Source organism: Pongo abelii, chromosome 4, assembly GCF_028885655.2.
Source record: "Pongo abelii isolate AG06213 chromosome 4, NHGRI_mPonAbe1-v2.0_pri, whole genome shotgun sequence".
Lineage (NCBI taxonomy): Eukaryota > Metazoa > Chordata > Mammalia > Primates > Hominidae > Pongo > Pongo abelii.
The window spans coordinates 64,657,931-64,680,221 of record NC_071989.2 but is presented as its reverse complement, the minus strand read 5'-3'; the positions used below and the strand labels follow the sequence as shown (position 1 = coordinate 64,680,221).

Below are 22,291 nucleotides of genomic sequence, written 5' to 3'. Positions count from 1 at the left end.
ATATCATATATGTGTTATATATATGATATATATCATATATGTGTTATATATATGATATATATCATATATATATATATATATAAAACGGAATACTACTCAGCCATAAAAAGGAATTAATTAAGGGCATTTGCAGTGACCTGGATGAGACTGGAGACTATTATTCTAAGAGAAGTAACTCAGGAATGGAAAACCAAAGATTGTATGTTCTCATTGATATGTGAGAGCTAAGCTATGAGGATGCAAAGGCATAAGAATGATACAGTGGACTTTGGGGACTTAGGGGGAAGGGTGGGAAGGGGGCGAGGGATAAAAGACTACAAACTGGGTGCGGTGTACACTGCTCAGGTGATGGGTGCACCAAAATCTCACAAATCACCACTAAAGAACTTATATAACCAAATACCATCTGTACCCCAATAACCTATGGAAAAATTAAAGTAAAAAATACATAAATAAAATGGACTCCAGAGAGAAGTTGGTTAAGGGGTATAAAAATACAGGTGGATAGAAGGAATAAGTTCTAGGCTGGGCATGGTGGCTCACGCCTGTAATCCAAGGACTTTGGGAGGCCAAGGCGAGCGAATCACAAGGTCAGGAGTTCGAGACCAGCCTGGCCAACATGGTGAAACCCCATCTCTACTAAAAACACAAAAAATTAGCTAGGCGTAGTGGTGGGTGCCTGTAATTCCAGTTACTCGGGAGGCTGAGGCAGGAGAATCACTTGAGCCCAGGAAGCAGAGGTTGCAGTGAGCCAAGATTGTGCCACTGCCACTCCAGCCTGGGTGACAGAGCAGGACTTCATCTAAAAAAAAAAAAGTATTGTATTATAATGTATTATAAATTGACTTGCTTACTATAAACAATTTACATACAGAAATGAATAAAGAAGAAACTAGCATTTCAAATAATCCCAATCCTACAGCTGACTATTGTGAAAAACTTGATATATATGTGTACATATATGACATATAGTATCTAATATATATCTATTACATTTTATCTATTATTTATTATATATACTGATTTGGCTTTTTTTTTTTTTTAACCAAATGGCTTACACTCTACATTCTACTCTGTAATTTGCCTTTTTTCCCACATAACAAAACATCCAGACATCTTTCAAAGTCCAGATATGTGTATCTACTCCATTTGGTTTTGGGTTTTTGTTTTGTTTTGTTTTGTTTTTTGAGACAACAGGGTCTCCCTCTGTCACCCAGGCTGGGGTGCAGTGGTGCAATCTTGGCTCACTACAACCTCTGCCTCCTGAGTTCAAGCAATTCTTCCACCCCAGCCTCCAAAGTAGCTGTGACTGCAGGTGTGTGCCACCATGCCTGAATTTTTTGGTAGAGATGGAATTTCACCATGTTGGCCAGGCTGGTCTCGACCTCCTGACCTCAAGTGATTCACTCGCCTCGGCCTCCCAAAGTGCTGGGATTACAGGCATGAGCCACCATGCCCAACCTACCTACTCCATTTGTAAAATGACTACATAGTATTCCATTGCATGGGTATACCATACTTTTCCATCTAATTCCTACTGGTGAAGATTTGTGGTTTCTAATTTTTTGCCCTTATAAATAATGCAATGGGCATCCTTGCATATGCATCTTTGCACACCTGTTTGGGAAGTAGAACTGTTGGATCAAAGGATATTGTGTATACATGTTTAAATATAATCATACTAGTGCCTGTAATCCCAGCATTTTTGGGAGGCCAAGGTGGGACAATCACTTGAGGCTAAGAATTTGAGATCAGCCAGGCAACATCATAGAAAGACCCTGTCTCTACAGAAAGTTAGTCGAGCATGGTGGAGCATGCCTGTGGTCCCAGCTACTTGAGAGACTGAGGCAGGAGGATCATTTTAGCCCAGGGGTTCAAGGTTACAGTGAGCTGGGATCGTGCCACTGTACTCCAGCCTGTGTGACAGAGCAAGACCCTGTCTCTTAAAAATGAAAAATAAGCCGGGTGCGGTGGCTCAACCCTGTAATTCCAGCACTTTGGGAGGCCGAGATGGGAGGATCACGAGGTCAGGAGATTGAGACCATCCTGGCTAACACGGTGAAACCCCGTCTTTATTAAAAATACAAAAAAATTAGCCGGGCGTGGTGGCAGGCACCTGTAGTCTCAGTTACTTAGGAAGCTGAGGCAGGAGAATGATGTGAACCGGCGAGGCTGAGGTTGCAGTGAGCCGAGATCACGCCACTGCACTCCAGGCTGGGCGACAGAGCCAGACTCAGTCTCAAAAAATAAAAAAATAAAAAATAAAAAATTATAAGTATATCATATGCAATTGTGTTCTCCACTTCAGCTAAATATATCATTTCATGATATTACATGAACTTTGTAAGTATCATTTTAATGGCTGCATAATATCCCATTTAGTGAATTAATGCTTCTAAGTCACATGAATATGACTAATCAAGTCATTAGAACTTTTTTTTTTTGAGACGGAGTCTCGCTCTGTCACCCAGGCTGGAATGCAGTGACACAATCTCAGCTCACTGCAACCTCCGCCTCCCAGGTTCAAGCGATTCTCCTGCCTGCCTCCCGAGTAGCTGGGACTACAGGCGCCCGCCACCAAGCCCGGCTAATTTTTTGTATTTTTAGTAGAGGTGGGGTTTCACCATGTTAGCCAGGATGATCTCGATCTCCTGACCTTGTGATCTGCCCGCCTCAGCCTCCCAAAGTGCTGGGATTACAGGCGTGAGCCACCACGCCCGGCCAAGTCATTAGAACTTTACTAATCCTGCAAATAGTGTACATGAGACACTATCCCTCACTGTTTTTAACTGGTAAAACTAGTGGCTTTAAACACATCCTGAGTGGGACTCAATGTGGCTAAAAAATGTGTCTTGCTGGAGACAAATATCTAAGCGATTTTAAATATTGCAAAATATTTGTAAAGATAGAATAAAGATCAAAAAGGTAAAAGTAGATGGAAGAGTCACATTCCATAATTTTACCAAGAAAATAAACCAATATTTCAAAGATGAAAAATTGTTTCTTGATAGCAAATTCAAATCACTTAAGCTGTATATTTCAGTGGAAAATATTTTTTAAAAAACAGCCATATCAGACCAACAGGAGGTTTCTGAGTAATATAGTTCATTAGCAGATCAGGAAACCAGTGTTTTCTGATCACAATGTTTGCTGACCTAGTTTCTCATCCCTTTGTTTATGCATACATTGTTCCTGGAGACATGTCTGATGACAGCTGTAAGACCATCATCATAAAAAAATCCTATAGTTAAAATGCAGACTAATGAGCCTGTTTCAACATGTCTCCAAGCTGCATTAAATCACACCTTGATCAAGAATCCACTTCTGGGCTGGGCGTGGTGGCTCAGCCTATAACCCCAGCACTTTGGGAGGCCCAGGGGGGCGGATCAGTTGAGGCCAGAAGTTCAAGACCAGCCTGGCCAACATGGAGAAACCCCATCTCAACTAAAAAATACTAAAATTAGGCCAGGCACAGTGGCCCACACCTGTAATCCCAGCACTTTGAGAGACCGAGGTGGGCGGATCACTTGAGGTCAGGAGTTCCAGACCAGCCTGGCCAACATGGTGAAATCCCGTCTCTACTAAAAATACAAAAAATTGGCTGGGCGTGGTGGCTAATGCTTGTAATCCCAGCTACTCAGAAGGCTGAGGCAGGAGAATCACTTGAACCCAGGAAGTGGAGGTTTCAGTGAGCTGAGATCGTGCCATTGCACTCCAGCCTGGGCAACAAGAGCGAAATTCCATCTCAAAACAAAAAACAAAAAACAAAAAAGAACAGCTGGGTGTGGTGGCACGCACCTGTAATCCCAGCTACTTAGGAGGCTGAGGCTTGAGAATCACTGGAGCCTGAGAGACAGAGGTTGCAGTGAATTGAGATCGCACCACTGCACCTCAGCCTGGGCAGAGCGAGACTATGTTGAAAAGAAAAGAAAAGAAAAAAAGAAGAATCTGCTTCTATCTAGGTGCAATGGCTCAGCCTGTAATCCTAGCACTTTAGGAGGCTGAGACGGGAGGATCACTTGAGTCCAGGAGTTCAAAACAAGCCTGGGTAACATAGCAAAACCCTGTCCTACTAAAAATAATTTTTAAAAAATGAGTCTGGCGTAGTGGCACGTGCCTGTAGTCCCAGCTATTTGGGAGGCTGAGGCAGGAGGATTGCTTGAGCCCAGGAGGTTGAGGCTGCAGTGAGCCATGATTGTGCCATTGCACTCCAGCCTGGATGACAGAGTGAGACCCTGTCTCAAAAACAACAACAAAAACAACAACAACAAAATCTGCTTTCTAGAAACATCAAACATATTAGACCCTACAATTTGGAAGGTTGTTTTTTGTTTGTTTGTTTTTCGTTGTTTTTGTTTTTGAGACGGAGTTTTGCTTTGTTGCCCAGGCTGGAGTGCAATGGCATGATCTTGGGTCACTGCAACCTCCACCTCTCGGGTTCAAGTGATTCTCCTGCCTCAACCTCCCAAGTAGCTGGGATTACAGGCATGTGCCACCATGCCCAGCTAATTTTGTATTTGTAATAGAGATGGGGTTTCACCATGTTGGTCAGGCTGGTCTCGAACTCCTGACCTCAGGTGATGCCCCCACCTCGGCCTCTCAAAGTGCTGGGATTACAGGCATGAGCCACCGTGCCCAGCCCGTGGAAGTTTTTATTAATTTGCTGTATGTAAGGCATTGCCCAGAATATGGGATTGTAAAAAATGAAAAAGTGGAACCCTTTATTCAAATAAAGTTGTATATAGAAACCTAATACGTAAAATACTAAAGAAAACTCTGCTTTGCTTCAAGCCAGATCAGGGCTCAGAGCCCCATTTCTTCAGCTCTATCTTTTCCTCTGTACAGATGCTCCTTGATTTATGATGAGTTTATGTTCCAATAAATCATAAATTGAAAATATCATATGTCAAAAATGTATTTAATACATCTAACCCACTGAACATCATAGCTTAGCCTGGGCTGCCTTAAACGTGCTCAGAACACTTACATTAGCCTGCAGGCAAACCCATCTAACGCAAAGCCTACTTTTTAATAAAGTGTTAAATATCTCATGTAATTTATTGAACACTGAGCTCAAAAAACAGAATGGTTGTACATGGGCACTCACCATTAACGTACACAGCTGAAAGCATACAGAGCCTGAAGAATGTTTAAAGCATTGAACTAAAATGAATTGCTGTGTGATGAAGATGCTGCAGTGGCAGGGTCATCAATTTATCTCTCTTCTGATAAGGCTGGAAAATAGGCACTTGGGTATCCACACAGTACACTGTAGAGTTTGGGTTGTTTATCCTCCTGGTCGCATGGCTGACTGGGAGCTGCATCTCGCTGTAGCTGCCCATCGTCTTGGGAGTATCATACCCCATGTTGCAGGAGGAGACTCTGTCTCAGAAAAAAAAAGAAAAGAAAAGAAGAAAAAAAGAAAGAAAAGAAAAGAAGAAAAAAAGAAAATAGATCATAAAGTCTTTTTTTGTTGTTTTTATTTTATTTTTATTTATTTATTTCTTTTGAGACGGAGTTTCGCTCTTGTTGCCCAGGCTGGAGTGCAATGGCACATTATCAGCCACAGCAACCTCCGCCTGCCCGGTTCAAGTGATTATCTCCCCTCAGCCTCCTGAGTAGCTGGGATTACAGGCGCCCGCCACCACGCCCACCTAATTTTTGTATTTTTAGTAGATACGTGGTTTCACCATGTGGGCCAGTCTGGTCTCAAACTCCTGACCTCTGGTGATTCGCCCGTCTCGGCCTCCCAAATTGCTGGGATTACAGGTGTGAGCCACCATGGCTGGCTGTTTTTGTTTTTAAATGAGACAGATCACCCAGGCTGTCACCCAGGCTGCAGTGCAGTGGCGCAATCACGGCTCACTGCAGCCTTGACCTCCCGGGTTCAAGAGATCCTCCCACCTTAGCTCCCCAAGTGGCTGTGACTACAGGCACATGCCACCACACCAAGCTAATTTTTGTATTTTTAGTAGAGGTGGGGTTTTGCCATGTTTCCCAGGCTGGTCTTGAACTCCTGGACTCAAGCCATCCACCTGCCTTGGCCTTCCAAAGTGCTAGGATTACCAGGAATGAGCTACCACACCCGGCCATAGTAAGTGTTTTTTTAATTTTAATTTTAATTTTAATTTTTTTTTTTATAGAGATGGGGTTATGTTGCCCAAGCTGGGCTCGAACTCCTGGACTCAAGTAATCCTCCCACTTCAGCCTCCCAAAGTGCTGGCATTACAGGTGTGAGCTACTGCACCTAGGTGAGAGTCTTTTTTAATGCCAAGCTTAACTCAATTTAAACCAGAACAATTGTACAGTATATTCGCAAATATCATTAGACATTATGTGGTTAGTAAAAATGATATTGAAATTAATCCATCAGGTGGATTTTAGCAGTAATGTAAATATAAAGTTCCATCTATTTTTATATATTAAATATTGTGTGTTTATGTGGAGACCACCCTCATTCTACAATCCAGTCAGGGATAGTAGGTTTCATTCTGGTAGGATGAAAGAAGACTTGGGAGATTCAGAAATTTGGAACTAGAGTAGCTCCATGTTTAAGAATTGCTTTAAAAAATTAGTCCAAAGACTACCTACAAAAGAATCACCTTGAGATGTTAAAAATACAGGTTTCTCTACTTCCTCTCCGAAGACTCCCATTCAGTGTCTGGAGAGAAGCCCAGGAATCACTGCTTTTTCGAATGGTCTCCAGGTGATTCCAGTGTGCACTCAGGCAAGAAGGTGGCAATAAGGAGTTTCAGCAAGAGATAATAGGGAATTTTGGTAGGCTCCTATGAAAAGCTCAGCTGCAAGAAAGCCAGAAAACAGGTAAGCATGTGGCATCCAAGAAGTGTCATACCAGTGCTATACCAGTCCTGGGTTGCTTGTTGTTAGATTTATTTTCCAATTCTTTCCCTGTCCAGCTCAGTGTATCAGGGGTGTCCTGACTCCTGCAGGCTGTTTTTTCCTAGGTCCCTTTATAGACTGACTTCCAGCTGGGATTTGCTAGTGAGAGGTACTGATCTGAGTTTGGAGAGCAGAAGGGAGAAGCCAGGGTATTTCTCCCTTTTCTCTATCTTATTCTCTATCTTAGACACCTTCTTTGGCTGCAATTGTGTCTTCTTCATGGTTCCAGCTTTCATCAGACAGGCCCACTATGGTTCTTGCTCCCACTAGCTGACCACAGCTCCTGGGCTCTAATTACATCTTTTCCCATCCCTCCAGCCTAGATGTGGAAATGCCTTCCTATTGGTGCCAATATCTGGGATACTTTAACATCCCCTATTGGCTTCTCAGCTACTCTATCACCCATGTCACCAATTTCCCTCATTAAATTTTCTCTATTCTAAATACTCAGAATAGTGTCTATTTTCCTCATTGCATGTTGGCTGATGCAGGCCCCAGCCGCAGTGTTAGCTAGGGTTCAGAACCAGGTTTCCAGTCAGTCCTGGGATAGGTGGAACTGGCAGAAGCAAGGCAGGGAGGGTGCCAGTCATGGGGTGGGGTCCTTGGGTGTATAATTCAGGACTCTCCAGCTGTGTGATGAAGCTTGGTGCCTCACCATAGGCTATATCTGTGGTTTTCAAAAAAGGTCACAGGCATATAACGTCTTCTGGAAGCCTTACTACTGGAGTGTGTAGCACATAGTAGCTGCCTAATAAATATTTATTTGTTAGATGCTTGTAGCTGGCAAGGGAAACCATCTGATCAGATTTAGGGAAATAATTTGAAACAGATTCTTTTCACATATTCTGCAAATGCTTCTGGCATGAAAAAGACATAAAAGATTAAGTTTCTAAAGCTATTTATTTTTATTTTTCAGCTCCCAGAAATGTTTTTTTGAGCTGAACAATATCTTCTTGGAATCAAGTGACAGTTTTTTAAAACTAGAAAACGAGGCCTATGAACTAAGGATTTATTGTTATCTACCTGGCAATGAATATTAGTCTGTAGCTTACTTTTGCAACAAATATATGTTAAATGAGATAAGTAATATCAGATAATGGTTACATTCGATTTCTACCACAGTTTTGCGTAAAATGTTATCATTTCTAGGGAAGTAAAAGCTTAGTTGACCATGAGAACAATTAAGGCTCAGGAAACAGCAAAATGCATTGATATTAACAAGTTAATTTTGTTTTAATTTTATTTATTTATCTATTTTTTTTGAGACAGGATCTTGCTCTGCCACCTGTGCTGGAGTTCAGCGGCACAATCACGGGTCACTGCATCCTCTACCTCCTGGGCTCAGGCAATCCTCCCACCTCAGCCTCCGGAGTAGCTGGGCCTACAGGTGCACACCACCATGTCCAGCTCATTTTTGTATTTTTTGTAGAGACGGGGCTTTGCCATGTTGCCCAGGGTGGTCTTGAACTCCTAGGCTCAAGTGATCCTCCCACCTTGGCCTCCCAAAGTGTTGTGGTTACAGGCATAAGCCCCTGGGTCTGGCTACCATTGCCATTTTAATGCCCATGTTTACCCAATGTTTAGTTCCCACCTAAAAGTGAGAACATGTGGTATTTGGTTTTCTGTTCCTGCATTAATTCACTTAGAATAATGGCTTTCAGCTTCATCCACGTTCCTGCAAAGGACATGATTTCATTCTTTTTATGGTTACATAGCATTCCATGGTGTATATGTGCCACATTTTCTTTATCCAATCCACTGTTGAAGGGCAACTAGGTTGATTCCATGTCTTTGCTATCATGAATAGTGCTGTGATGAGCATATGAGAGTATACATCTTTTTTGTTTGTTTTTGGTTTTTGGTTTTTTGATTTTTTTTTAGATGGAGTTTCGCTCTTGTTGCCCAGGCTGGAGTGCAATGGCGCAATCTTGGTTCACTGCAACCTCCACCTCCCAGGTTCAAGTGATTCTCCTACCTCAGCCTCCCGAGTAGCTGGGATTACAAGCGCCCACCACCATGCCCAGCTAATTTTGTATTTTTAGTAGAGACGGGGTTTCACCATATTGGCCAGGCTGGTCTCGAACTCCTGACCTCAGGTAATCCACTCACCTCAGCCTCCCAAAGTGCTGGGATTACAGGCGTGAGCCAATGTGCCTGGCCGAGTGTATATGTCTTTTTGGTAGAATGATTTGTTTTCTTTTGAATACATACCCAGTAATGAGATTGCTGGATCTAATGGTAATTCCATTTTAAGTTCTTTAAGAAATCTCCAAACTGCTTTCCACAGTGGCTAAACTAATTTACACTTCCATCAACAGTATATAAGCGTTCCCTTTTCTCTACAACCTCACCAGCATCTGCGGTTTTCTGACTTTCTAATAATGGCCATTCTGACTGGTGTGAGATGGTATCTCACTGTGGTTTTGATCTGCATTTCTCTGATAATTACTGATGTTGAGCATTCTTTTCATATGTTCATTGGCCACTTGTATGTCTTCTTTTGAGAAATGTCTTTTGCCCACTTTTTAATGGGATTGTTTTTTCTTTCCACTTCTATAAATTTTACAATTAGAAAACTTAGAAAGGCCAGAAAAATGAAAATTTAATATACATTAAATAGAGAAAATCAGTAGCATACCTGTATGATAGCAACAACTCATTGGAAAATAGAAGTTTTTTTTTAATATGTAGTTCCAAATCCTATATATAAATAGGATATAAATAGGATTTGGAACTTCTCCGAGTATTCTTTTTTTTTTTTTTTTTTCTGAGACAGAGTCTAGCTCTGTTGCCAGGCTGCAGTGCAGTGGCGTGATCTCAGCTCACTGCAACCTCCACCTCCCGGGTTCAAGTGGGCCTCAGAAATAATACCACAAAGTGTATATATTTTTGAGGCCTGTGTTCTGTTCCATTGGTGTATATATCTGTTTTGGTACCAGTACCATGCTGTTTTGGTTACTGTAGCCTTGTAGTATAGTTTGAAGTCAGGTAGGGTGATGCCTCCAGCTTTGTGTTTTTTTTTGTTTTTTTTTTGTTTTTTTTTTTGCTTAAGATTGTCTTGGTTGAGCTCTTTTTTGGTTGCATATAAATTTAAAGTAGTTTTTTCTAATTCTGTAAGGAAAATCAATGTTAGCTTGATAGGGATAGCATTGAATCTATAAATTACTTTGGGCAGTATGGCCATTTTCACAATATTGATTCTTCCTATTCATGAGCACGGAATGTTTTTTCTTTTGTTTGTGTCTTCTCTTATTTCCTTGAGCAATGGTTTGTAGTTCTCCTTGAAGAGGTCCTTCACATCCCTTGTAAGTTGTATTCCTAGGTATTTTATTCTAAAAAACAAAAATCCTCTAAGAAAAAGACAAACAACTAAACAGAAAAATGCACAAAACAGTTGAACAGATATGGCATAAAAGAGGCTATCCAAGTGGCTAATACAGTAAAAGATGCTCAGCTTCATTAGTTATTAGGGAAATGCAAACCAGAGCCATAATTAAATATTTCTAAATATCCACCAGAATGTCTATAGAGAAAAAGTACTGGTGACGATGTGGAGTAACTGCAATCCTCATACATTGCTGGTAGGAGTGGTACAAACACTTTAGAAAATTGTTTGGTAATATCCAGTAAAACTGAACATATCCACACTTTATGACCCAGAAATACCACTTCCAAATGTAATCCAATAGAAACGTGTTCATATGTTCACCAAAAGACACGGACAACAATGTGTATAACAGCACAATGCATAATTGCCCCAAACTTGGAGACTATCCAAGTGTCCATAAAAAACAGAATGGGGCTGGGCACAGTGGCTCACACCTGTAATCCTAGCACCTTGGGAGGCCCGGTGGGAGGATTGCTTGAGCCCAGGAGTTTGAGACCAGCCTGGGAAACATGGAGAAATCTCATATGTACAAAAAAATACAAAAATTAGCTAATTGCAGTAATGTGCACCTGTAGTCATGGCTGCTTGCGAGGCTGAGGTGGAAGGATCGTGAGGCAGAGGTTGTAGTGAGCTGACATTGACCCACTGTACTGCAGCCTGGGTGACAGAGCAAGACCCTGTCTCAAAAAACAAATCAAACAAACAAAAAAAAACCAAAAATAGATGAATAAATTGTGGTATTTTCATAAGATATAGAAAACTCTACAACAATAAGAATAAATAATTTACAGCTACTTGCAACAAATCAATGGATCTCACAAAAGTGATGTTGAGTGAAAGAAGTACATACTGTATAATTCCATTGATATTTAGACATTTCAGCTGAGCCTAGTGACTCACACTTTAATCCCAGCACTTTGGGAGGCTGAGACAGGAGGATCACTTGAGCCCAGGAGTTCGAGGTTATGGTGAGCTATGATTGTGCCACTGTACTCCAGCCTGGGTGACAGAGCAAGACCCTGTCTCTTAAAGAAAAAAAAAAATTAAAGACATTCCCCTGCCTTTTTTTGTTTTCCATTTGCTTGGTAGATCTTCCTCCATCCTTTTATTTTGAGCCTATGTGTGTCTCTGCACGTGAGATGGGTTTCCTGAATACAGCACAGTGATGGGTCTTGACTCTTTATCCAATTTGCCAGTCTGTGTCTTTTAATTGGAGCATTTAGTCCATTTACATTTAAAGTTAATATTGTTATGTGTGAATTTGATCCTGTTATTATGATGTTAGCTGGTTATTTTGCTCATTAGTTGATGCAGTTTCTTCCTAGTCTCGATGGTTTTTACATTTTGGCATGATTTTGCAGCAGCTGGTACTGGTTGTGAGAAAAATGTATATTCTGTTGATTTGGGGTGGAGAGTTCTGTAGATGTCTATTAGGTCTGCTTGGTGCAGAGCTGAGTTCAATTCCTGGGTATCCTTGTTAACTTTCTGTCTCGTTGATCTGTCTAATGTTGACAGTGGGGTGTTAAAGTCTCCCATTATTATTGTGTGGGAGTCTAAGTCTCTTTGTATGTCACTCAGGACTTGCTTTATGAATCTGGGTGCTCCTGTATTGGGTGCATATATATTTAGGACAGTTAGCTCTTCTTGTTGAATTGATCCCTTTACCATTATGTAATGGCCTTCTTTGTCCCTTTTGATCTCTGTTGGTTTAAACACCCCAAATCAACAGAATATACATTTTTTTCAGCACCACACCACACCTATTCCAAAATTGACCACACAGTTGGAAGTAAAGCTCTCCTCAGCAAATGTAAAAGAACAGAAATTATAACAAACTGTCTCTCAGACCACAGTGCAATCAAACTGGAACTCAGGATTAAGAAACTCACGCAAAACTGCTCAACTACATGGAAACTGAACAACCTTCTCCTGAATGACTACTGGGTACATAACGAAATGAAGGCAGAAATAAAGATGTTCTTTGAAACCAACAAGAACAAAGACACAACATACCAGAATCTCTGGGACACATTCAAAGCAGTGTGTAGAGGGAAATTTATAGCACTAAATGCCCACAAGAGAAAGCAGGAAAGATCCAATATTGACACCCTAACATCACAATTAAAAGAACTAGAGAAGCAAGAGCAAACACATTCAGAAGCTAGCAGAAGGCAAGAAATAACTAAAATCAGAGCAGAACTGAAGGAAATAGAGACACAAAAAACCCTTCAAAAAATTAATGAATCCAGGAGCTGGTTTTTTTGAAAGGATCAACAAAATTGATAGACCACTAGCAAGACTAATAAAGAAAAAAAGAGAGAATAATCAAATAGACGCAATAAAAAATGATAAAGGGGATATCACCACCGATCCCACAGAAATACAAACTACCATCAGAGAATACTACAAATACCTCTACGCAAATAAACTAGAAGATCTAGAAGAAATGGATAAATTCCTCGACACATACACTCTCCCAAGACTAAACCAGGAAAAAGTTGAATCTCTGAATAGACCAATAACAGGAGCTGAAATTGTGGCAATAATCAATAGCTTACCAACCAAAGAGTCCAGGACCAGATGGATTCACAGCCGAATTCTACCAGAGGTACAAGGAACAACTGGTACCTTTCCTTCTGAAACTATTCCAATCAACAGAAAAAGAGGGAATCCTCCCTAACTCATTTTATGAGGCCAGCATCATCCTGATACCAAAGCTGGGCAGAGACACAACCAAAAAAGAGAATTTTAGACCAATATCCTTGAAGAACATTGATGCAAAAATCCTCAGTAAAATACTGGCAAACCGAATCCAGCAGCACATCAAGAAGCTTATCCACCATGATCAAGTGGGCTTCATCCCTGGGATGCAAGGCTGGTTCAATATATGCAAATCAATAAATGTAATCCAGCATATAAATAGAACCAAAGACAAAAACCACATGATTATCTCAATAGATGCAGAAAAGGCCTTTGACAAAACTCAACAACCCTTCATGCTAAAAACTCTCAATAAATTAGGTATTGATGGGATGTATCTCAAAATAATAAGAGCTATCTATGACAAACCCACAGCCAATATCATACTGAATGGGCAAAAACTGGAAGCATTCCCTTTGAAAACTGGCACAAGACAGGGATGCCCTCTCTCACCACTCCTATTCAACATAGTGTTGGAAGTTCTGGCCAGGGCAATTAGGCAGGAGAAGGAAATCAAGGGTATTCAATTAGGAAAAGAGGAAGTCAAATTGTCCCTGTTTGCAGATGACATGATTGTATATCTAGAAAACCCCACTGTCTCAGCCCAAAATCTCCTTAAGCTGATAGGCAACTTCAGCAAAGTCTCAGGATGCAAAATCAATGTGCAAAAATCACAAGCATTCTTGTACACCAATAACAGACAAGCAGAGAGCCAAATCATGAGTGAACTCCCATTCACAATTGCTTCAAAGAGAATAAAATACTTAGGAATCCAACTTACAAGGGACGTGAAGGACCTCTTCAAAGAGAACTACAAACCACTGCTCAATGAAATAAAAGAGGATACAAACAAATGGAAGAACATTCCCTGCTCATGGGTAGGAAGAATCAATATCGTGAAAACGGCCATACTGCCCAAGGTAATTTATAGATTCAATGCCATCCCCATCAAGCTACCAATGACTTTCTTCACAGAATTGGAAAAAACTACTTTAAAGTTCATATGGAACCAAAAAAGAGCCCGCATCGCCAAGCCAATCCTAAGCCAAAAGAACAAAGCTGGAGGCATCACACTACCTGACTTCAAACTATACTACAAGGCTACAGTAACCAAAACAGCATGGTACTGGTACCAAAACAGAGATATAGATCAATGGAACAGAACAGAGCCCTCAGAAATAACGCCGCATATCTACAACTATCTGATCTTTAACAAACCTGAGAAAAACAAGCAATGGGGAAAAGATTCCCTATTTAATAAATGGTGCTGGGAAAACTGGCTAGCCATATGTAGAAAGCTGAAACTGGATCCCTTCCTTCCACCTTATACAAAAATCAATTCAAGATGGATTAAAGACTTAAATGTTAGACCTAAAACCATAAAAACCCTAGAAGAAAACCTAGGCATTACCATTCAGGACATAGGCATGGGCAAGGACTTCATGTCTAAAACACCAAAAGCAATGGCAACAAAAGCCAAAATTGACAAATGGGATCTAATTAAACTAAAGAGCTTCTGCACAGCAAAAGAAACTATCATCAGAGTGAACAGGCAACCTACAAAATGGGAGAAAATTTTTGCAACCTACTCATCTGACAAAGGGCTAATATCCAGAATCTACAATGAACTCAAACAAATTTACAAGAAAAAAACAAACAACCCCATCAAAAAGTGGGCAAAGGATATGAACAGACACTTCTCAAAAGAAGACATTTATGCAGCCAAAAGACACATGAAAAAATGCTCATCATCACTGGCCATCAGAGAAATGCAAGTCAAAATCACAATGAGATACCATCTCACACCAGTTAGAATGGCAATCCTTAAAAAGTCAGGAAACAACAGGTGCTGGAGAGGATGTGGAGAAATAGGAACACTTTTACACTGTTGGTGGGACCGTAAACTAGTTCAACCATTGTGGAAGTCAGTGTGGCGATTCCTCAGGGATCTAGAACTAGAAATACCATTTGACCCAGCCATCCCATTACTGGGTATATACCCAAAGGACTGTAAATCATGCTGCTATAAAGACACATGCACACGTATGTTTATTGCGGCACTATTCACAATAGCAAAGACTTGGAACCAAGCCAAATGTCCAACAATGATAGACTGGATTAAGAAAATGTGGCATATACACACCATGGAATACTATGCAGCCATAAAAAAGGATGAGTTCATGTCCTTTGTAGGGACATGGATGAAACTGGAAATCATCATTCTCAGTAAACTATTGCAAGGACAAAAAACCAAACACTACATGTTCTCACTCATAGATGGGAACTGAACAATGAGAACACATGGACACAGGAAGGGGAACATCACACTCTGGGAACTGTTGTGGGGTGAGGGGAAGGGGGAGGGATAGATTTAGGAGATATACCTAATGCTAAATGGCAAGTTAGTGGGTGCAGCACACCAGCATGGCACATGTATACATATATAACCAACCTGCACATTGTGCACATGTACTCTAAAACTTAAAGTATAATAATAATAAGTAAAAAAAGACATTCCATCGATACTGAGTACATAGTGTATAATTCCATTAGTAATTTGAGATGTATATAAAATTAATTTATATGTTGTGCTTTACAGTGTTCTAATGGGCTTTCTAAACAACAGTATGTTTAAATGTATATGGCTTATATGTCTATAACACCAGCAGCTAAGTAAGCATCAAATTTGTCATTGTATTTCCCTCTTTAAACAAACCTGCGGTAAGCAGAATAATGGTCCCCCAAAGACATCCATGTCCTAATTACTAGAACCTGTGAATATGTTACTCTGTAGGGAAAGGGACTTTGCAGATGTGATTAAATTAAGGGCCTTGAGAAGGGGAAATTATGCTGGGATATCTGGGTGAGTCCTATCCAAAATCACATGCATCCTTAAAATTGGAGAACCTCTCCCAATGTGGTAGGAGGGAGATGTGACTATGGAAGAACAGTTAGAGAAATGCCACATTGCTGGCTTTGAAGATGGAAGAGAGAATAATGAGCCAAGGAATGAGGGCAGCCTTTGAAGTTAGAGAAGGCAAAGAAACAGATTCTCCCCTAGATCCTCCTAAAAGGTATGCAATCCTGCCAACGCCTTGATTTAAGCCCAGTGGAAAACATATGGGATGTCTGATTTACAGAACTGTAAGATAATGAATTTGTATTTTTTTGGGCAGTGGGGAGGGCAGGGTCTCACTCTGTCACCCAGGCTGAAGTACAGTGGCAAGATCATGGCAGCCTCAAACTTCTGTGCTTAGGCAATCCTCCTGCCTGAGTATCCCAAGTAGCTGGAACCACAGGTACGTACCACAATGCTTGGCTAATTTTTTTTATTGTCATTTGTACAGATGGGGTCTCCCTATGTTGCCCAGGCTGGTCTTGAACTCCTAGGCTCAAGTGATCCTCCCACCTTGGCCTCCTAGAGTGTTGGGATTTCAGGTGTCAGCTAGCATACCCAGACAATTTGTATTGTTTTTGAAATACCAAGTTGGTGGTAATTCGTTGTAGCAGCAATAGAACACCGATATACCTTTCTTCTCCTGATTTGTAGTTGGAAAGGCAACATTTTAAAAAAATCTCATGCTTTCATCTCTTATGAGTTCCCACTGTCAGTAGCAGCAGCAATGATCCTATAATGCAGGAAGTTTGGCAAGACTGAGAGTTATGAACTGTATTGAATAAATGAGATATGCAAGGAGAAAAGGACACAAAGGGCTTGTCTTCAGTTCAACCCCAGTTCAACTGTCACTGGGGGTTCTGTTATGAAAACAAGTGCTGTTTCTGCAAGGTGCAGAGGCCAGGGCAATACTCCTATATAAATCTGCTCTTGATTTAACAACAAAAATACCTTCATAAATAAGGAAATCGTTCCAGTAAGTATTTGGCATGCCAATGATACTAAAAATCCATTAATGCATCTGAGAAGTGATTATACCTCCCTGAATTGGGGCCAACAAGATGATCTCTTTGAGGTCTCCAACAAGAGAATAATATAACCAAGCAGAGAACTTGGCTGTTTAATTAGCAAGCCTGAAAAATAATGACTTGTGAGTGTGCCAACCAATGCTGACCTACTCTTTCCACCCACATTCTCTGATAGAGACTTTGATGTTTTTCCCCCAAGAGTTTTTTAAAGTGTTATGAAAACACAGCTTCAGTACAAGTTTCCTAACCTACACCTACACCCTATACAGGAATTCTGGAACCGTCACTTGAACTATCATTTCATATAGAGTATTGACGCGTCATTAATTGTGAATACTTGCCAATTTTGGTTGTAAATTGTTTGGCATTATTTTGTAAAGCAGAACATATGCATATCCATATTCCTCTGGCTGCTGTAACAAAACACCATGGATTTGAAACAAGAGATATTTATTCTCTCACAGTTCTGGAGTCCAGAAATCCTAAATCAGTTTCACTGGGCTGAAATTAATGTGCTGGCAGGGCACTTTGTTTTCTGCTCTTCTGTTTGGAGTCAAATCTCCCTCTGCCTCCCACTTATAAGGACACTTGTGATTGTAATTAGGGACCACCCAGATAATCCAGGATAATCTTCCTATCCCAGGACCCTTCACTTGATCACATCTTCAAAGACTCTTTTCCCATTTCACAGTCACAGGTTTGAGAATTGGAATGTGGACAAGGCTAATATGCATGTGCTTCTTTTTTTTTTTTTTGAGTCGGAGTCTCGCTTTGTAGCCAGGCTGGAGTGCAGTGGCGCAATCTTGGCTCACTGCAACCTCTGCCTCCCGAGTTCAAGCAATTCTCCTGCCTCAGCCTCCCGAGGAGCTGGGATTACAGGCATCTGCCACCACACTCGGCTAATTTTTTTTTGTATTTTTAGTAGAGATGTGTTTCACCATATTGGCCAGGCTGGTCTCGAACTCCTGACCTCAGGTGATCCACCTGCCTGGGCCTCCCAAAGTGGTGGGATTACAGGAATGAGCCACCGCACCCGGCCATACCTTCAGACTTCTAAATAAAGACCAAAATACTTCTAATATTAAACAACAAAATAAATGTGAGCTATGCATACATTTAAGAAAGATTCATAAAAACAAGATAATGATTTACCCAATTTTTGTTGTTTTTCAGACGAGGTCTCACTCTGTCCCCCAGGCTGGAGTGCAGTGGTGCAATCATAGCTCACTGCAGCCTCAACCTCTCTGGGCTCAGGTGATCCTCTCACCTCAGACTCCCCAGTAGCTGGGACTACAGGTACACACCACCACACCTAGCTAATTTTTTGTATTTTTTTGTAGAGACAATGTTTTGCCATGTTGCCCAGGCTGGTCTAAAACTCCTGGGCTGAAGCGATCTGCCTGCCTTGGTCTCCCAAAGTGTCAGGATTACAGGTATGAGCCACTGCACCCAGCCTACCCAATTTTTGGGGAATCAATGAGTGAAGGTGGTTGTAGTAGTGTTGGGTTAAATTAAAGAAGAAATGTTTGCAAAATGAAAAACATAAGCAACAGCTCTTACCACCATGCAGTTAAAACACACACACACACACACACACACACACACCACACACCACACACACAAATACAATGGGTCTGCTGAGCGCTTTCAGATCATCTACTGTTGTGTGTATGATTATCATAGACTCATCAGTTTTTATTTTATAATAATTTGTATTTATTTATTTCGATTTTCCAGCCCATTTATTCCAGTTCAGGGTTAGTGCCTATCTTGTCAGTTCAGGGTGCAAGGCAGGAACCAGCCCTAGACAGGATGCCATCCCATCACAGGGCACATTCATACACACACCCAAACTCATTCAGACCGGGACCACGTAGAGACATGCCCCTTCACCTCATGAGGACATTTTTGGGATATGGGAGGAAACTGGAGCCCCAGAGAAAACCCAGGCATATATGGGGAGAACGTGCAAACTCCACACAGGCGGTGGCCCCAGCTGGGTGTCAATTTTTTTTTCTCATCAACATTATAATGGAATGAGGTTCTTCAAGGATCTGCTGTATGAGACTAACCCAGAGTAATTTTTCAAATTACTAGATTTAATGAATCAGAATTTCTAAGAAATACGCTGGATAATCTACATACTTAACAAGCATCCCAGGTGATTTTTCTCATTAGGTAGATTTGGGAAATTTCTAGATGAGTGTTTCTCTAGAGGTAATGTGCATAGGAATTACCTGGGATGTTTAAAATGCAGTTTTAGGGCCGGGCGCGGTGGCTCACACCTGTAATCCCAGCACTTTGGGAGGCCGAGGCGGGCGGATCACCTGAGGTCAGGATTTCGAGACCAGCCTGGCCAACATGGTGAAACCCAGTCTCTACTAAAAATACAATTAGCTGGGCATGGTGGCGCATGCCGGTAATCCCAGCTACTAGGGAGGCTGAAGCAGGAAAATCGCTTGAATCCAGGAGGCAGAGGTTGCAGTGAGCCGAGATCGTGCTATTGCACTCCAGCCTGGACAACAAAAGCAAAACTCCGTCTCAAACAAACAAACAAACAAACAAAAAACAGCAATAGCGGAGGGTGCTAGAGGTAGGGGGCCTAGAAACAAAATTCCCGGGGCTCCCTCCGGGGCCGCGGTCTGGGCTGCGCATTTGGCCGCCGCGCTCCTCGCGAAGGCAGTGGCTTCCAAACTCCCGCGCGCAGTCATCCTCAGGCCCCCCTGCTCGGGCAAGGGCACAGTGTGCCAGAGGATCGCCCAGAACTTTGGCTTCCAGGATCTCTCCAGCGGGCACTTCTTGCGGGAGAATATCAAGGCCAACACCGAAGTTGGTGAGATGGCAAAACAGTATATAGAGAAAAGTCTTTTGGTTCCAGACCATGTGATCACACGCCTAATGATGTCTGAGTTGGAGAACAGCCGTGGCCAGCACTGGCTCCTCGATGGTTTTCCTAGGACGTTACGACAAGCTGAAGCCCTGGACAAAAATCTGTGAAGTGGATTTAGTAATCAGTTTGAAAATTCCATTTGAAACACTTAAAGATCGTCTCAGCTGCTGTTGGATTCACCCTCCTAGGGGAAGGGTATATAACATGGACTTCAATCCACCTCATATACATGGGATTGATGACGTCACTGGTGAACCATTAGTCCAGCAGGAGGATGATAAACCTGAAGCAGCTGCTGCCAGGCTAAGACAGTACAAGTATATGGCAAAGCCAGTCACTGAATTATACAAGAGCCGAGGAGTTCTCCACCAATTTTCTGGGACAGAGACGAACAAAATCTGGCCCTATGTTTACACACTTTTCTCGAACATGATCACACCTATTCAGTCCAAAGAAGCATATTAACCCTGCCCAATGGAAGAACCAGGAAGATGTGGTCATTCATTCAATTGTGTGTGTAGTATTGGTGCTGTGTCCAAATTAGAAGCTACCTGAGGTAGCACTTGCAGCCTCTTTTCTAGTTGAAATGGTGAACTGATAAGAAAACAAATGAGTAGAAAGAGTTCCCGAAGAGGCCCTCCTCTGCCTTTCAAAAGGAAGGTCACCTACATATGTTTAACGTGTCTCTGCACGTCTCAAGCCCTTCACAGCAGAACAAGTACAGTGTGGATTTCAAACGGGGTGTAACTTCAGCTCCAGCTGATTTTTGACAGCTATGTTGTTGCTGTGGTATCCTTTTTTACATGTGATGATGGTGGTTTCTGGTTCTCCCCATCCCCACAAAGGCTGTTGTACCACAACACCTGGAAGCCTGAGTCCGTTAAGCCCAGATTTGTCCCAGGCTTTCTGCTGTGTGCGTCCCTGGTGACAATGAAATTGAGGCTACTTACTTTCAGTGGTTGTTTCTCTGGTCTTGAGTGACTGTGTCCATAGTTCATTTTTTTTCCAGTAGGAATAGCTCCTTTTCTGCATCCATGCTCCATAGAGTCTCTCCTTTTCAGACATCCTGGGATGAAAGAATTTGGCTTCTATTTCTTTTTAGACTGCATTTTTTTTTTTGACATCTGTTTTCACTCTTAGGCCATTAAACAAAACAGGTAGTTATCGCTCTTATCCCTCTGAAATTCTTCTAAGAACTGAACGAGGGGACTGTATTGAATCTCTGTATGCACCGGGAACTGAGCCACGAAGAGGATCTTCTTTCTGAAGAGGATCTTACTAAACTGCTGGTCTGACACTCATGGATTGACACTGTTCCTTTCTTTTATTGTTAAAAAAAATTAAACCCCTAAAAATCATTTGGGAACCCCCTAAAGTATTTTGGGAATCCTCAAAAAACATGGGAGTTATAAGTATTTAGCTACATAAATGTTGTAAGATCACATCTTATGTGTAGAAGTGATAAGATCATTTGGAATTACTGGACTAGTTGAATAGTTAAGGTTTCTATTCAGGACAATAAAATGTATTTTGAAAGTGCTGCTAACTATTGATGCTGACAGTGTTTCACTCCTATGAGTGACTCAAATATATTATAAATAGGTGGTAAAGGGAATGGAGCCTGTGGGGTTAAGCAGAATGTTGTGCTAGCTGTGCCTGCACTGAGTATAACAGCTTTACGATTATGGGAAAACAAAATGTTTATTATTTTTTTTTCCGTTCCAAAGATTCATCCTACGGGGTGGCCATAAAGTCTAGAATTAGATACGAATATTTTGTCATTCATTATAACATAATATCAATAAACCATTTGTTAAAAGATTTGCCTGGTTTCCAGAGTTGGTGGCCACCTTGAATAATTCTTGCTGTTGTCTGGGAAGGACAATGAAATTTATTCCTGCTGCCTTAAAAATATGTATCCCTTCTTCATGCATCATAACTGTCCCCAGCAAGTGTCCTTTACTGTTCCTGAGAGTGACTCCTGTCTAACTTTTCATACTGGTGGGAAGAAAAGGAGCCTATTTTAACAATTCAGTGGTGTTGAAACACATTACTTACTTTCTGAAGATGTCTCAGTGAATCTTCAGTCAATTCACTGCGATATGTAATCTGTATGATAATGAATGCATCTTCCTTCTAAGTACTGCCCACGCACTTGCCAGCTCCTCTCGCATTGTGCCTTCATGTGAATATTTTTTGGTTACTTTAGTGGAAATACAGACAAGTCTCCTCCCCATCCTCTCAAACATAATGAGATTGTTTACTTTTTAGGTTTATATAATGAAAATGCCCAGTCAGATCTATGAATCGTCGGTACATTATATTGACTCTGAGCACTTTAGAATGTAGAGTTGCAATTGAATGGCCGTTTGTGGAGATGGGGTGCATATCATACGTAGATAAAGCTCAGGTCTCCTGGGGAACCAGTTATAGAGAAAAATAAGTCTGATATGAGGAAAATTGCATGATTTAGAGTATTTCTGCCATAG

General features: G+C 41.4%; 1 pseudogene; it reads left to right on the top strand.

Moving 5' to 3' along the window:
- The first annotated feature begins 3,143 nt into the window (after positions 1–3,143).
- LOC100448536 (adenylate kinase 4, mitochondrial-like) lies at positions 3,144–21,348 on the top strand (annotated as a pseudogene).
- Positions 21,349–22,291: the final 943 nt, after the last annotated feature.